The sequence below is a fragment of the Zonotrichia leucophrys genome, chromosome 2, assembly GCF_028769735.1.
Source record: "Zonotrichia leucophrys gambelii isolate GWCS_2022_RI chromosome 2, RI_Zleu_2.0, whole genome shotgun sequence".
Lineage (NCBI taxonomy): Eukaryota > Metazoa > Chordata > Aves > Passeriformes > Passerellidae > Zonotrichia > Zonotrichia leucophrys.
In genome coordinates this window covers 90,930,668-90,947,884 of record NC_088171.1, presented here as the reverse complement: position 1 = coordinate 90,947,884, position 17,217 = coordinate 90,930,668, and the positions used below count along the sequence as shown (strand labels likewise).

At 35.8% G+C, this 17,217-nt stretch overlaps 1 long non-coding RNA gene across 1 annotated transcript in view; it reads left to right on the top strand.

Moving 5' to 3' along the window:
• The window catches only part of LOC135443241 (uncharacterized), a 40,918-nt gene extending 24,593 nt beyond the window's left edge, over window positions 1–16,325 (top strand). Inside the window, exon 4 of the long non-coding RNA XR_010438908.1 lies at window positions 16,199–16,325. This is a non-coding gene — a long non-coding RNA (uncharacterized LOC135443241). The remainder of the gene's footprint in view (window positions 1–16,198) is intronic.
• The last annotated feature ends 892 nt before the right edge of the window (window positions 16,326–17,217 follow it).

Below are 17,217 nucleotides of genomic sequence, written 5' to 3'. Positions count from 1 at the left end.
TAGACTGGGGCTGGGACAGAAAACTGTGTAGTGCTCAGTGAAAGAGAGAGGAAAACTCTAGGAAACACTGTGCATGAGGTGTGTGTAACACAGCAAGAATTTGGGGGGAGTGTCCACATACTTACATAATGCTTAGGCTTGGTTGTGCATCTCAAAATATGACAGTTTTAGTTATGGAGATTTTGTTGTATTCTTTTCTTGTCTAACTCCTGGAAATAGAAAATTAATTCCTAACAGATTTTAAGTTAGGAAAAAGAGTCAGTGTTGTTCAAATTCCATTTTCTAAACTGACATCATTGAAATATAATTTTCTAATTTTTACTCAAGTCTTATTTAAAGATCATGAAGATTAAAAATTTATAGAGCCATTCCAGTATGTTGTGGATTTTGGGATGTGTAATGTAGTGTTGAACCAATGAAAGATGGCAACTTGGCAGAGATACATGTATTAGATTGGAGCAGTGCTGAGTGTTTGCCTTGACGTTTTGCTAGTTCATTGCCTGGTGCTTTTTAATTCATGCTCACACATAAATTTGACACATTGAAGTATTGAGTATTCAGCATTAGGTTTCTGATAGAGCAAATGCAGTCCCTTGGCTGTCCAAGAGTATAAGTGGTTTGAAACATGATCACAAGGCCTGGGAGAAATCCTTCTAATAGGCACTAGAGAGAGCAGATATTTTTAAAGGATAAAAGCATATGGTAGTCATACAAGAAGGTGCTCCTTTGAGACAGAATTAACATGAGATATTGATAGTAGTTCTTTCAGATTAACATGTTGCATAGTCATTACTAGTTTCGTTTGCATTTACTTAATGCATTTCTTCCCAGGTACTTACTTACTCAATAGGGACTATCTTCTGAAAAACACAGTGGTGTGTGCTGTTAGATATGTTCCAGCATATTCTCTGAAAAACATGCTGGGAGGGCTGGAATACCATTGGCTGAAATGAAAGCGCAGAAATAACCTGTTGAAAGATTTTAAAAGGGTTCTTTGCTGAGGCATATTGAAAAGTCTACAGTAAAGCAGCAGAGATTTGTAAAAGATCCTTTTAGCCTCCCTTCATTGGAGTAGTTTTTGCATGTGCCTGTGCCTTTGCAAGCTCCCTTAGAGCATGCCATTAGAGTTCTCTTTGGCAGTGGAAAATGAGAGATACAAAAAACACCTTGCAATTTTTACAACATAATAAATGATTTGTTTCATAAAAAGTTAGTAGCATTTGTTAAGCAATGAGTTTTGCCCTCATGCAGGTACTTGAGAAATATTTCATTGGCCTCAAAAACAGCCTTATGGCTTTATGACAAAAACTGAAATGGAAAAGATGTGTACAAATGAGTTTAAACAATGTATTGGTGTAGAGATAAAAATGCTACTGTAGTGCTGGGTATTTCAAGTTTATTAAAAAATTATTAAAAATATTAAGTTGCTTTTCAGGAACTACTTACATTTAAAAAAATGTCTAAGAACCTCAGAAAAGTGTGCTATATTTAATGGGCTAATTTTGAAATGATTCTGTAACCTTGTGGTAGTGAGAAGTGTTTGTATGTTTCTTTTTTTTTGCCTCATGCTACAGATCCTTTGGAGTTCTATCCTGAGTTCCTTTCACCTACCCTATTTTGGACAATTAGTCATAAAACCCTGCTAGCACAGAATCCTTAACTTTTGTTTGTTTTCACAGGGCAAAGGAATTTCTTTCCAGATGGGGCATATCATGCATTATACAGGGTGTTGTGCATTATGGACTGACAATATTAATAACTAGAAAAGCAACAAACAAGCAACTCCCCCAAATATTCATAAATCCTCCTAAAACTAAGCAGAAGAAAACAAGCCTCAAATCACCCAAATAAAGTAATAATGATAATAATAATAATAAAAAATAATTAAAAAATAATAAAAAAAGAGGAAACAGTTTTGACAAAACATAGTTGCATGTTTCCTTTTTAGGATGTGCAGGGACATCTTATTGTGTAATAACTGAAATTTTGGTCAATCACCATCTGTGCTAAACCAGGTGCAGTGTGAAAAGCAAATGTAATGGTATTTATTTTTTCTTAGGAGTTCTTGTCTTTTGTTTAGCTAACTTTTATAGACCCTGAAATAGTTTTCTTTCCAATTTTGTGCTGAGAACAAGAAAGCTGTTCAGGTTTGCCAGACAACTACATCACAACTTTCTCTATAATTTTGTGCCACAATTTGAAGAATCTACAGGGTGTGTTTCTTGCCATATTGTAAGTAATAAAATTCAATGTTTATTTAGTGTGTGCCTGTATTTGCTGTTACGGAGGTGTTGGCAGCATAAGGAATATTGTATGTTTTCTAGTATATGAGGCAATTAATGCTGTTTGCTGGTGTTCCTTTTTTTTTTTTCGGGAGGATGGATTTTGTTGGGGAAGTCAGAGAAAAATGTCAACTGATTAGTCTTGATTTGTAAATTACATCTACTTAGAAAGGTTTTATGTAGTCTTATTTTCACTAAAGCAAGTCACAATGATGACTGCTTTGAGGGGAGGAGAAATAGGCCTTTATATTTTCAGTGTGTTTTCTGTTCAGAGTCACTAGAGAAACAGCAATAGTTTTTAAAGAGGCAGGTGAATTTAGAAATCCCAAAGAGAATATTTATAGACATTTCTTAGTATACAAGATTTTTTATATGAATTAGTATAAACAGCACAGGCTTGCTGAGACATGGATTACAGTACATTTACTGATTTTATATGTAAGCAGTCTCAGTTATGCAGGAAAACAAATGCATATCAATGTGACTAACCAACTCTGAAATTTTTCCATGTCTTTCTATAGGAACTATAAATACAAAGCAGAATTACATTAACCTGATTTTTTTAATACCAAAGACAGCAAGTGGAAAAATGTCATAAAATCAGATTTTGTATGACTGTCACAATTTGTCACCTACGTAATTTATGCTGTAAAAATACGAATAGAGCAGGATACTATACATGATTTATAAAGATATAAATAGTAAACAGTGCTTGAAATGTATATATTTTTTATTGCTAGCTATTCTCTAACCCCATTGTGTAATGTTGAGAATTGAACTTGTTCCACAATTTTTAACTTTTTTTCTTCAGCAAATCAGTCACATTGGAGAGGGGCATGCTGAATTGGCAGACAATTGTGAGACCAGCTAAATTTCTGTAACCTAACAATCAGGATAAATTAAATACATTGTAAATACAGCCTCAGACTATTAATAAATGGCATTGTTGTCATATTTTAAACCCTAAAAATATATAAAATGTGGGGACTTTTTGACAGGTGATATTTTGTCTGTGTTGAAGAACTCTCTGGCTGTACTTTCAAACACTGTGAATTTCCTAAGTCTTGAGAAAAATTAGAAAAATGTGTGCTTTGAGGGTGAGAGGCTGGGGGAAGAAAACTACCATAATTTTTAGGGGGTGCAAAGATTTGTTTGCTACCTATGAAGGTCATCAGTAAGTTGTGAGTGTGCTTTTTTTGGTTATTAAGTGAGAATGTATGGGTATTTATAATGTGAGATTGGGTCTCTGTAGACTGATATACAGCTACTGATACTGCATTGATCATGAGCTCTTTCGTAGCAGGGATATGGAGGCATGTCAGCAAGTGAAGTTCATTCAGTGTGGTGCCCATGTGAGTCTCATTACTGATTTCATTTACCCAATCCTTAAGTGGCTTTGTTAGGCATTAAGAGTGGATCTTGCTCTTAGACATAGGGTCATTTCACTAGCTTTACTTAACCAAACTTTCCATGCTGCCCTACAAGCCAGGCTGACTTTTATGATCATTATTATTATTATTAATTTATTTTATTATTATTTTGGAGTAGGTTTCTTGAGCGAGGTTATCAAATGTTCTATTTCTTGGGGAATATTTTAATGTCATATTATTTCCATCTCTGGGTAATCATCTGTCACTTTAAATACCAGTGTCAAGTAAAGACTCCAAGTCCCTGAGGCCAAAAAACTCATGCTTTTCTCCACTATAAATTAGGGCACATTAGGACTCACCTTTCTTATAGTTTCTATTTTATCCCATTCTTGCTGCTGAGGACCACTTGAACAGAAGGTCTTCCTTAAAATAGTTGATATTTAGTTGTTTAATTTCTGGAGGAGGCAAAAGAGGCTTAGATAGTGCCATGGAATTTGGAAGAGTTGTTAAGACCTCCTCTTATCTGTCCCACTGCTGCTTCTAAAGGCTCAAACTGCTGCATTACTACATTCTCAATTGCTTGTTCCTTTCTAAGGAAGTTCCTTTCTAATGTAGCTGGAATTATTGCCAGGTGTCAGGAGAGGGGTGATACTGCTAAGGGGATTGCTCACCTGAGTAGAGGACAGTTGCAGTATGAGGGGGGATCCCAAGGGCTCTCTTTTCAGACATCTCTCTCATTTACATATTTTCCATTGAGAAACCATTCAAGAATCATTGTGAAGACAAGCTGGAGCTGTTACTGGATAATCAGTATCGGGGTTGATTTGCTATTGCAGGTTAGTGGAAGTACTACAATTTTGTCAAATGGGTAGGCAGTGAACCTTGTAAACTTGTTCAAAACTGCTTAAAAAGGAGACTTTTTTTTGCCACATGGGAACAAATCTGTGCCAGCAAAATTCAGATGAGCTGAAAATAAGAATTTACATGGCTGTGTAGAATCCTAGGATCATTAAGACTGGAAAACACTTCTAAGATTATGGTGTCCAACCACCATCATCATCATGATGTTCACCACTGAACCATGTTCTCAGTGCTGTATCCACACGTATTCTGAACACAGCCAAGGACTGGGACTCCACCACTTCCCTGAGCAGCCTCTTTCAATGCTTGAACAACACTTTCCCTGGAGAATTTTTTCCTAATATACAATATCTAAACCTCTCCTGCCACAACCAAGGCTATTTCCTTTCATCTGTCACTTGTTACCTGTGAGAAGAGACTGACACCCACCTGGCTACACTCTCCTTTCAGGTGGTTGTAGAGAGCAATAAGGTCTCCCTTGAGCTTCCTTTTCTCCAGGATGAACAACCCCAGTTCCCACAGCTGCTCCTCATAAGACCGCTTCTCCTTCAGAGGCAGACTCTGTGTTTGCTAACATAATATCTCTCTGTCACACATGACATGTGGCATAACTCTGGTTTTGGACTCTGCTCTGGGTACTATCAGAAGAGAGAAGTGGCAGCCTGGAAAGACCCTTCATGTAACTGCCTGGCACCTCCAGTGCCTCAGTTTTTGTGGAAAGGACAGGCAGTGCAGGTCATTGCACAAAGCAAACATAGGTCATCTTTTCTTTCTTTCCTATTAGTGCCAAGTAAAGTGGGGGGAGGAAAAGAGGATATCGGAGAACCCCTGAAAATGCTTTGCTCAAAGAGGAGTGCAAAGCCATTAGGAACTGTGAAGATTGTATTAACTATGGATCTTTGATCTGTGGATGAAGACCCAAGAAGGTTCATGCAGCTAGTAATTAGCTAATTAGTTCAGGTTTGATAAGAAGCTGTAAGTTCTATGTTCAACATGTTAGTCAGCAGGAGCTTCTAAAGTAGGGGCCAGGTTTATCTTTGTTTGTCAGAGCTGGCACAGTGAGTTGCACACACCTTCCTTAATGGGAGGTCAGAAGACTTGCCAAATATGTAATAGAAATACAGGTTTCTTTTCTTTTCTTTTTTTTTTTTTTTGACTTATCTAAATGTTTAAGACTGCTAAAACTAGTAACAAGAGTTACTAAGTTCTAAGGCCTCAAAATTTAGGAAGTCACCTCACATCTCATGTGGAGCTAAAGCAATATGCTGTTTATACAAAAGATATTCTTTTGCTAAACATCTCCTTTTATACAACAACAGACATAAATTAAATAGAATTGGAAGGCCTGAAACATGAACAACATCTGGTTGATTTTTCAGGTTTCCAGCAGTTCCAGTGTAGTGTGGATTATGTGATGTGGCCAGGGCTCTTCCTTTTATGAATGCATACGTTGAGAGGTCTCTTTTGCTGCATTTTTTGGTAGTATATTTATAGTACTACCATTGGTTTTAGGCTTTGAGGCATACTCCTGTTCTGAAGCAAAATGATCTGCTCTAATAAATACAACTGAGAGCTTCACAGTAGACTAAGTCAAACAACTGGTTATTTGGAATCTTAAGAGCTGAATTGGTCCCTGCTCAACTTCCCTGCTTTGTTTTTTGGCTGCTCTATAGAAAGAAGAATGCTGTGTCTGGAGTTCCTGAGGAGCTGACTATGGATGAGCACGGGATGTGATGTAAAAATCGACACTGTTGCAGTAAATTATTAATGCTATGGGCCAAAATTATTTGTTGATGTTTAAGCAGAATTTTGCATCAGAGTATTAAGAGTGAAGGGTACTTCTATGGTGACTGAATACAGTGTACAGTATTTAACCCACCCTCCCACACAATTACACAGTAGCATTCTGTACCTGCATGGATGAGTTTGTTGTTGTATGAAGATGCTAATATGTTTGTCTTGAAGTGCCACAATTTTCTCAGCACAATGCTGAGTGTAGAGTGCCTTTCTTTCATACTGTCTATATCTGTGACTTTTCCATGGAACTTCTCACAGGTCTCTATCTCAGGCATCTAGATCTTTCAATAATGCTGCCAGAAGACAAGTCAAGACAAATAGGGAGATTACTTTTGTTGCCTCCAGAGTGTTAACCCCGTTTTTTGGGGGTCTGGAGAGATGTACTTTCAAAAGTGTTGCTCGTGTCAAATGCAAGTTGTCCAAGTGTTAGCTGCTCTTCTGATGTTTCCAACTAAGTCATTGGAAGGGATTGATAAAAATATCTCAGGTCAACCATGAATTTGTTTTCTGACCCCTCAAACCACTGAGGCACTGTTCAAATCCTAGAACCACCATCTAAAAGCATATTAGCAAGTCAGAGATGCATACTGGAGGCAGTAGTGGAAGCATTGCAGCTTTGATGAGGAGTTCCTGGATCGGTATGCTTTCAATCCCATAGAGAAGAATTGCTTTCTCCACTAAGGAAGAAGTTTTGGTTTGTATAGCAAGGAAGTCAAAATTAAAAATTCCAGATAAGCAAGATTTTCATGTCTGGCTCCAAAATTTTAGCTGTCAGCAGACAGATTAGTTCTGTGGTCTATGATTTACCTGGACAGCCCAACTAGCTGAGGTGCAAACTTGCCTCCAGCTAGGCAAGGTGTGTCCATAAAGGCAAGTTCAAGTCTGCTGTGTTTACAGCATGAGGACAGGAGGCACTATACATGCAAATGACAAGGACTGCACTTTTGTGCATTGCTTCTTTTAGGGCTTATAATACAGTCCACTAATACTACAATAAAAATCAGATTTGTCTTCTAGAATGAACATAAGTTTGGGAAGCCATGAATTCAGAATTTTGTTTTTCTATGACTGTCTGTACCTAACTAGTACAGTAGAGCTGTGGAAATCCAATTTCCATGTACGTTTGGCCCCCATTTTGGTCAATTATATAAACAGCATACTAGTTATAAAATTTTTAGTATATATTAAGCACAGAAGATATTTTGAGCTTTTCTGGAGTTAAGATTTAAATATATTTTTAAATTATTTTCCCCCCTAGATCTATGTGTGTTATAGAGAGTTGGTTTTCTTTAGGAGATAATTATAAGTCAGTTTGAATTTTTCCCTTAGGCATTTTAAAAAAAGCTAACACCTACTCAAACTGTGTTAAGACCCATTGTCTTCATTGTCTGAATATTTTGTAATCTGTCTGAGCCAATCTTAAATTATAAGGTGGTGTTTATTTTGTACATCTAACGTCAAAAGAGGTTTCTTTGGTAATATTTAAAATACGTGCTTTGCTTTTTTGTCTCTTCTTTTTTTTTTCCTTTCCAACTGGCACAGTGTTTTGTATGCTAAAATTATTTCAAGGCAAGATCTTTGCTTTAGAAACTCACTCTACATACATATGCCTGAAGTCAAGAAAAGCATACTACTGTTTATTCCATGAGATCACACAGCCAATTAATCAAGATTTGAACGAGTATCAAGATGTAGCCTTCATTCTGTCTGCTTATTAACTTTCATTATGTGTAAATCTAAATTGTAATTGTTAGCAGGATAGATTATGCTCCAAAGTTTTTTTCCTATAACAGCATTCCTTCACAGTTCTCCTTATTAAAGCGTACCCAGGGTGATATATTATGTTAAGAAGGTTTAAAACATAAGGTGACAATGACCTTCCCTTTAATTAACTATGATGGAAATAAAGGTGAGAACAATGATGATGAAGCTCTGCTGGAGACCATAAATCATGTGCTGTACTGGTTAGACAGGGCACAGCTACAAAAATAACCTTGCAATTCACAGGTTAAATGTCTCTTCCATTGTGGTACATTCACTATTGTTTTTATTTAAATACATACAGATAACTTTATGTCAGTGTAAAAATTGTCCTGTACTAAAAAAAATGAGTTATTTTCTGGATATGTTTGAGAACATTTGATTTTTTTTTTGTTAAAGTATTGCTCAATATCCCAGCTTTTAAGCAGCAAAATGGCATATATGCCAATGGAAAGTTGGGATACTTCTGTGTTTTCCTCTATAAACCTGTGCTGTTAAGGACAGAAGATGGTACAATGTTTTGTTGTAAAATGGTTTTTGTTTCTCCTAAAGATTCTGGACTTCCACCACGTGAGATGAGCTTGTCAATATATTTTCCAAGGTCTGAAAACATTTTCTAACTTAATTAAGTAAGTTTCAGAAGATAATACATGTTCTTCACAATAAGACTGCTTCTTTTTCTAAATACAACCCTTTATCTGTGAGTTATAATCCTCTAACATTTAGTATACAAGCAGAGCTTGCAATGTAATGGGAACAATTAAATTTGAATTGCAGTTCAACAGAAGTCATAGATACATTGACTAGGGTCAACTACTGCACAATAAATTAAGCAAGACTTCTGTCACCTTGACTATCAACACTGCCATAAGCATATTAAATGCCTCCTAGTCAAATTCTGCTGGATAATGCTCTAAGGTTAGAATATATTCAGAAGCTGCCATTTTAAATTAAAAAAAAATATTAAAAAGGCAAAAAAACCCTAGTGAAAGTTCACAGACTATTTTGAGCTTCCTTTATGTTTTATATCTCCTGAGTTCTCCATGAAGATGTGTTGTCAGTCTTAGACTGGCAAATCTAAACATGGAGAACAAAGTCTCCATGGTGGAAAAAAATGATAAAAGAGTTCAAAGTGGATGTTAATAAGCATTGAGCAAGAATTTTGTGATATTTTGCAACTGATAAGAAAGAGGCAGGTCTTCTGGAAAGGAAAATATCTGAAAGAAATGAGTATAACAACAGCAAGTCAAAAAGTAGTTGTCCATTCTTTTCTGTGTTGTAATGCCAGCAGTCATTGCTGGGTAATTTTTGGGTGGTAACTTTTTTTAAAATAAATTTCAAGATAAGAGTGTGGAGTTTTATCTAATGCCCATTCCCAAGTACTTCAATTTAGCATTTTAAGATAAATGATCAGAGAAGTTTTGGCTTTTTGAAGTGTAGAAACACAGATGAAGGGATCATGGATGGAGAGCTAGATGCCTGAGAATTACTTTTGAGTAGACTAACTCCCTAGGGCAGTGAAATGTTTTCTAGTTAAGTGACATCGTTTAGCTGATTGTCCATTTATGTGGTTAAACAGAATGCTTAAGAAGGGGAATAATAATTCTTACTGCTTCAGTGTGTCTTGTACATAACAGTTCAGAAGAACTTTTTTTTTAAGTATGTAGTCTGCATTAGTCCTTCCTCTATGCAAGCATGTGGGTAGCAATGTGCACAGGTTTTGAGATACAGAAAATATTACTTAGTGTGGAATCAAGTTTCTTTGTGTGCTGGGAAATCTGCAGGTTATGCACTCAGAATTCTGTATTTTTCCCTGGGTATCCAGTCCTCAACACAGTCGGAACATTACTGCAATATTTGTTTCTCTGGCACCTTCCTTCATATGTTGAGCAAGTAACAAGAGTGACTGGGATATCATGGATTCCAAATGTATCAGCAATATTAGGAAACTGATGAGTTAAGAGACCTCCAAATGATCACAGTATTATTCTGTACTGGGTATTCCTGTAAGTCAGATGATAATGGTGATAAATCCTTCTCTACAAACTCTTAATGCTGGTTGTGATTTTTGCTGTTGATAAAGAAATATTAAAATATTAGACTGTTGTGGGCAATGATGTTCAGCATTCACCACAGCTCACAAGAAGCTTCACACTTCTCTGTACCCTGACCTGAGCAGTAGGTGGTGCCTGATGGTTCTAACCTGTCCTGGCCTCAACACAGACAACGAAGGGGGAGAAAAGTCCCTTCCCACTCTACAGGTTGTTGGCCCAGAAATAGAAGACCATCTCACACTTAATGCATCTCAACCCTTTTGGTTGCTATTGATCTCCTCAAAACTCTGTTTTGTTTTGTTTTGGTTTTTTTTTTTTTCAACAAGCTACTTCAGTATTTCTGGAAGAACTTCTATTTCAATCTGCTTTTCATTCTTTGGATCTTATTTTGTATCTGAAGAAATGTTTCCAATGGAGAATATTTTTGCCATACCAAGATATATACCAAGATTTGTAAAGGATAATATTCTGATGCTGTTTCAACACACTCATATTTTACCAAAAGGACACTTTCTGAGTCACTGGACAAGAATGCTAATGTCAGAGTATTGGAGATGGGCTAAAATGTTGTAATAGTATAGCAGAAGTGTCAAGCATTGAAGGCAGAACTGGTAATAACTAGAGACAGATCCTAGCTTAGCTTCTTCCTGCAAGAATGGCAACAAATTCCACAGTTTCAGACCATAATGCAATATCAATTTCTTAGTTCGATTTTCTGTGAAGTAACTGGTCAATAGCTGGTAAATATTCCATAAACAATAATTAGAGGAAGTCTTTGAAGGAAAATGAGGAATTGCTGCTTCTCTCAGTCTGTAAAGCTTTTGGCTTTTGCGATCATTTCAGGAAAGAAAGAATTTTTAGTGTTACTATTAATTCATAAGATTGCTTAGGTGGGATTCCCTCCTCCTACTTTATTGCCTTTCTGGTTGACCTTTCTATTAGAAGAGATAATTTTCTACAAGATACTTCAATTACCTGCTTTTCATAATCTTGCATTCATGCCCTAACCTAATTAAGTGGAAAAATTCCATAATATTTACTTGGTATTTCATAGGCCTCCCACAATTCCCTACTAATTTTTCTTGTCTGTACAGTTTCTTCACCTGGCCCCCAAGCTTTTCTCTATTTCAATTTTTCTTGCTTATTAGAGTAAGAAGTACCTATTATTGTAATAATCTTTTTCACACCCACATTGGAGCCAAAAGTCATTTGTGATTAATGTGCTGAAGCTGAAAAGTGTGGTTTTTTTTCAGCACTTCTTCTGACTTCCATATTTTTAGTACAAAGGCAGAAGTTTTTAACTCCTGTATTGCATAGTAGGAAGACAAATGCACACAGGACAGAACACATTATAGATAAGGTAAAGAAGAGATATAAACGAGGGACCAAGATCAGAAGTGATGCTACTTCTAAAAGTATCAGATCAACTTATTCATGACAAGGAAAGGGTAGGGAAAGAGAGAAGGAATTGCTGCAGGTTTACTTGTTTAATGATTGTCAGACACTTAGGAAAAGCTCCCATGAAAATGCATAGGTGTACATCTAAGAAATGTGGTTGTACATGCTAAATATAAAATAAACATTGTTTATTTATTCTCTGACAAGAGGGCAGTGTTTCTTTTTGATGACTGGGGTTTTGTTTATTTGGCTTCTGATTTTTTTATTATTTTTAATGTAGTTTAATGAAATTCTCTTGTCTTATTCTGGAATCAAAACTTATTTTAGTTTTGGGCAGCCAAAGTGAATATTTAAGGGCATATTTAATGTCCACAAGTTTTTTTTCCCTACAAAATGATTTGCATGATTTGCATCATGCCATAATTTCTTCCCTTGGAAACTCTGAACATGGGCTGCCTATACAGTTCAGTGACAGGAGTCTGTTTTTGTACCAGCTTTTATGAAAACAAACTTTTGCATTTTTAGAAGGGTGTAGAAATAGAAAACAAACTTTTCAATTCTAATTATTGGGCAGGCACAAAATGTTATCGAGCAAACGTCCATTTGTTGAGATCCCCCTATAAAAGGGGTGCCAGCAAGTCACACACGTTGCGTACTTGTTCTGCACATCTACAGGGGACTGTGCACCAACTGAGAGAATATTCTTGGTACATGGCATGCATATACTGTGTCTGCATCTTCCTGATTAATTAAGATGAATTAGATACAACCACTGTTTTAATATTGGACTAGGTTCAAGCACCTTTTTTTCACATAGAATGTCACTGTCTCATAAAGGCTGTTCTCCTCACAGGATTCTATAATGTGGGCACATATTTAGGGTTCACAATAAAATGAAAAGTTGTTTTTAATATTGTGGAGAAAAGGATATAACGGTGAAAGTTTGATGCTGGGTTTTGTTGGCTTCTGTTGAGTCCTATTTAGGACAGAGGGAAAGAGGAGTTGATTTCACAGTTTAAAGTCCAGGTATCACTTTAAGAAATTTTATGAGTAAAGGGTGATGTTTTAACACAATTAGTTTTAGATTGCACTTAAGAATAAAAAAATTGGGGGTTAGTAGATAAATCAACAGGTACGCTTTATCCCTATGAGCTTTTTCAAATATGATTGAGTTTGACCGTTACTTTGATTCACACTAGGACAGGAAAAAAGATTTATGGATTGTTAATAAAGGGGAAAATTACTGAAACCAATGACTTTTGATAATTTCAGATTCCAAAATCTGGAAGTTTGGGGAATTGTTAATAAAACTTCTTTAGTTAAGGAAGCAGGGAAAAGGGAAAGCCCCACTGACTATTATGGTCAAGAAAACAGTTACCTTTATAGAAGCTCTAGTGTCAAAGTTTCTCATGGTTTCCTGACTGGGATGAAAAACATTCTTCGAGACTCTCTAGAAGAGATTGCAAGAGCCTTGGAGTTTTTAAAGGAAATTTTGATATTTTTGCCAAATGTAGTTAGCAAGCCTAGTTGCCACCTATCTTAATTGCTGACAATTTTGGTTTATGTGCTCTTTTTTTTCCAGTCAAGGGCTGGAAAGAAAATCAGTCAAGTGGTTTAGAATGAGAAGTAACAGCATGATTAGAAAGCCCAGTAAATCAAAACCTCCCACACAAATACTCAGTAAAATTAGCTGAACTATAGTATTAATATTTGTCATGGTACCTGTGGGTTGATAGGAAATTGTATTCTGAATCCTAATTACAAAAAGTCTGCAAAAGAAAATAAAGCTCTGAGCAACTCAAATTTGCATTTGAACAAGTGAAAGTCAAATCAATTTGACTTGATATTTTTCAAAACAGATTTTACTTGGTTTGTTCCATTTTAATTTTTTCCCATACTTGGTGCTAATCAGGCATGACAAATAGGCTCACCTTTGAACACGCTTTGCACTAATAATGTCATAAAGTAACTCCCTTTAATTGGTACCTCAGGCGACTCTCATCAAACAAGCTCATAAAAAGAAACTAGTGACAGCTTTCACTTCTGGTAGATTTATGAAATACTTCTCATCTATGCCCAGGCTGTGTGTATTTGCATTGCTACTCTAGGCCTGACCTTTGATCAAAGAAGTAATATATTTTTTTGTTCCACAACAAACTTGCACCATCACTTCCATTCAGACATTGATTCTTGCAGTGCATGGCTATTGCGAGAACTTTGCACTTAGATATACAAAGGGCAATCCCTTTACAGTCAGGGTCACAGTTCACTATAAGGTAGCAAATAATATGTTTTAAAGAGAGATACATAATTTTAAATTTATAATTTATTCTACAATTGATATTTTTTTCTTCATAGATTGTATAAGACTCTCATGTGTGCTCATTATTCAAAACTATTCACCTGATAACTTCTGTGGATAATTCTTCTCTTGGTCTGTCGCTCATTCTCAAGGATCTCATTGTGAATATTTGATCATGGAAATTCCAGCTCAGTGACTCATCACCTAAATCATATGGTATGCTTCTGCCAGGATGGAGGAACACAGCCCTTAATTTTCTACTTAATGATTCAGAAAGTAGTGAGCGCTTGTCCTCTGAAAGTCAAGGCCCTTTATCAAATACCAGAACTCGAGGTCTTATCTTAGTCGTTGGTTTTAGCAGATGTTGGAGGCAATAGCCTGTAAATGCAGATTCAAAATTCGAGTTTTTTAACCATTGGATTTTAAATTAGATACTTTGATGGATGCGCTTATTTTATGTTCTTCTTTTTTGGCAAGTATTCAAGGCAACTAACAGATAAGAGTGAAATTATTAAAAGTGTGTTGTTGCAAAACATAGGATCTTATAGTAGCAGAAATTCCTGCTAATATGCAGCAATACATGCTCAGGAATTGAATTCTGAAAATAATGAAAAAAAAGTTTATTTTCAGCTTTTTACTACATAACTGTACAGTCTATACTGTAACTGTTGCAGCATTATCTATAATTGGGGTAGTTCACAGTGGAATTTCTGATCTTGATTAGTATCAAATTACAGAGAATATCTAGATTTTACTTTCTGGATTTTATATGAACACTTTTGTCATCATTAAAGAACACTAATTCTTCCAATGATAATTTGTTTGTGATGTAATTTTGTGTGAACTGCCTTTTTGCCTTTTGCTTGCATAAGTATTTTCTCTTAGTAATGAATATTGTTAAGCTAAACATAGATTTATTAGTTTTAACTGAAGATATTTTACTTGATCTGTCCATAATGCCTTGATATTAGATTAATTTGCCCTTTTCCAAGCCAATTTGTCAGAGGTTTTTCATCACAGCATAGAATTTAGAACAAATGAATTCAGCAATCAGTGATGTTTACAATTCATAAAAATGTGCTCTAAGGATGTGTTTGGAGTATAACTATGCATCCATTTATAATTTGCCCAGGTCTTTTTAGGTGACTTTCCTGTATTTCAGGCTCTCTGGATTGATAGGGACCTAAGTTAGTACTCTATGAACAGTATCAGAAGGGAGTTAATGATTCTCAGAGTCCTAGTTCTTCCTCTTTTCCCTCATTATTATAGCAGTGAGAAAGTTATTTTAGTATTTTCTAATTTACCTATCCATCTGCCCTACTCCTGACAGTCTGTATAGATCACTTCAACTTCGGTGATACATAAATGCGACTCTATTAACCTCTTTAGGAAAAGACAGTCCCTGTCAAATGCATAAATGCACTATCAAAATGACAGGTCAGATACCGTTCTGAATGTTGTTTATAGCATTTTATTTACCACTGATGACTTCTATTTTATAGACTACCTGGTGCTGCTATACTCTTATTTATTAGGTGGATAAACTGTACATCCATCAAATTTAGACCTAGTTTTAAGCAGAATACATGTATATGGTTAAATTATGCTATGAACCGAGGAATTTTAGACAGTCTGTAGTAATGTAAAAAGCATTTATTAACTCTTTCTGAGGAACATGTGTATTTGAATAGATATTTTTGTAATGTTCTAAAGGCCACAGTATTCAGAAAGAACAAGATTAAAAGATTTTGCTTAAATTTGAAACACCCTGTTGAATTTTAATCATATTTGGAGAGAAGGTGATATAGTGGCTTTAAAATAATGTAAAAATATCTTCTAAGCTACTTGCTATTCAGCATTAATATAGATTTTATTATATTTCCTTTCCTTTTACGTAAAATGCTGTCACTTTCCCAGTTTATACCTGATAAAAATTTCAAGCAATACTTATCCATTTTGGACTATGTGCAAAAAAATTTGCAAACCAGTCAGGTACTGATACAAGATATGGCAGTAGACACATTTGGGAAAAAATCCTCTCAATAATGCCACAAAATATTATTTCCTAATGTGCTCTGAGGTTTCAAAATTCAGCCAACCAAATATGTGAAAAGTCAGTGTGGAATAGAAATATCTAGTTTTTCATACTGAAAAATTCAAAATATGCAGTTAAATAACAGTTGCCCTTAGCTAGATGAATTCATTTGAATAAGTTCTTTCTCAGATCCAGTAATTCCCAAGTGGGGTTTTTGGTCTATTTGATTTATGATAGATTTATGAAAAGAGTGGAATAACTTAACAAATTATTTCTTCCTTTTTCTAATCATTTCCTTGCTCAGTGTTATATGACATTGTCTATTTTCCATTGATCAGCACTATTTTCACACGTGGGGCCTGTCCTCACCTTCTAGCAAATGGATGAGAGCCACTGAGGGGAGGATAGTGAAGAGCTTCTGCTTTGGATCAGGGGAAAGGAAGATTAAAACTAAAAAAATTTCAGGTATAAATTCTTATCACAGGAAGTAGTGTCTGTACCTATCAGAAGAGAAGGTGGATGGCAAGCAGCTTGAAAGTGACCTAAGTGGTCCCTTTCATTTACCAATGTCATTTGCCTCCCAGGGCTGATTTCTAAAGAAAGAGAGAACGGGAAGGGACTGCTAAACATGAAGAAACTTCCTGGAAAGCCACCAGACTGGAAAAGAGGTATTTTTGCCTGAATCTATCCTGCTTCACTAAGCCAAATGGCTTGAAAAGGTACATTGTACTCTGACGTTTTCCTGTTCTAATTTATTCAGTTGACATCGGAAATGTGATAAAGAAACCAGTCAAGGATGCCTTGCTCTGTAAACAATGCAATAGCCAAGTGCCATTAAGGATTTGAAATTAGAAGGTACAGCACCAATTTCTTGTCTCAATTAACAGGCGCTGTTCCTACAGTGACATCTCAGTCTTACATATACAAAGAACCAAATTTATGCTAACGTAAAGTATTTCTCTGAATTGCTCCGGGTGAAAAGGGATGTTCTAAAATTAATATACTAAAAACCTGTTTTTCAGATATGATTCAGTAGAGATTTATTATGAAAGTAGGATATTTGGAATGTGAAGTTAAGGTAAAATCTTTCCCATTTCCTTCCCTTACTGAATCTTTCCAGAATCAATTTTTCTGCTGGGGCAGATGGTTCCTTAACTGCAGGGCTGATGCTGCTTCTGATCACAGGGGAAAAGTTTTTTGGAGTAAAAAAACCACCAAACAGATGGTGAGCATTAAAAAAAGAGATGTTTTCAAGCATTCTGATGTGACTGCAGGACAGCGACAGAGAAAGAAGTTGGTATAGTTGGGGCTGACCTAATTCCTCTGATTGGGGAGGAAGGATTTGATAGAAATGTTC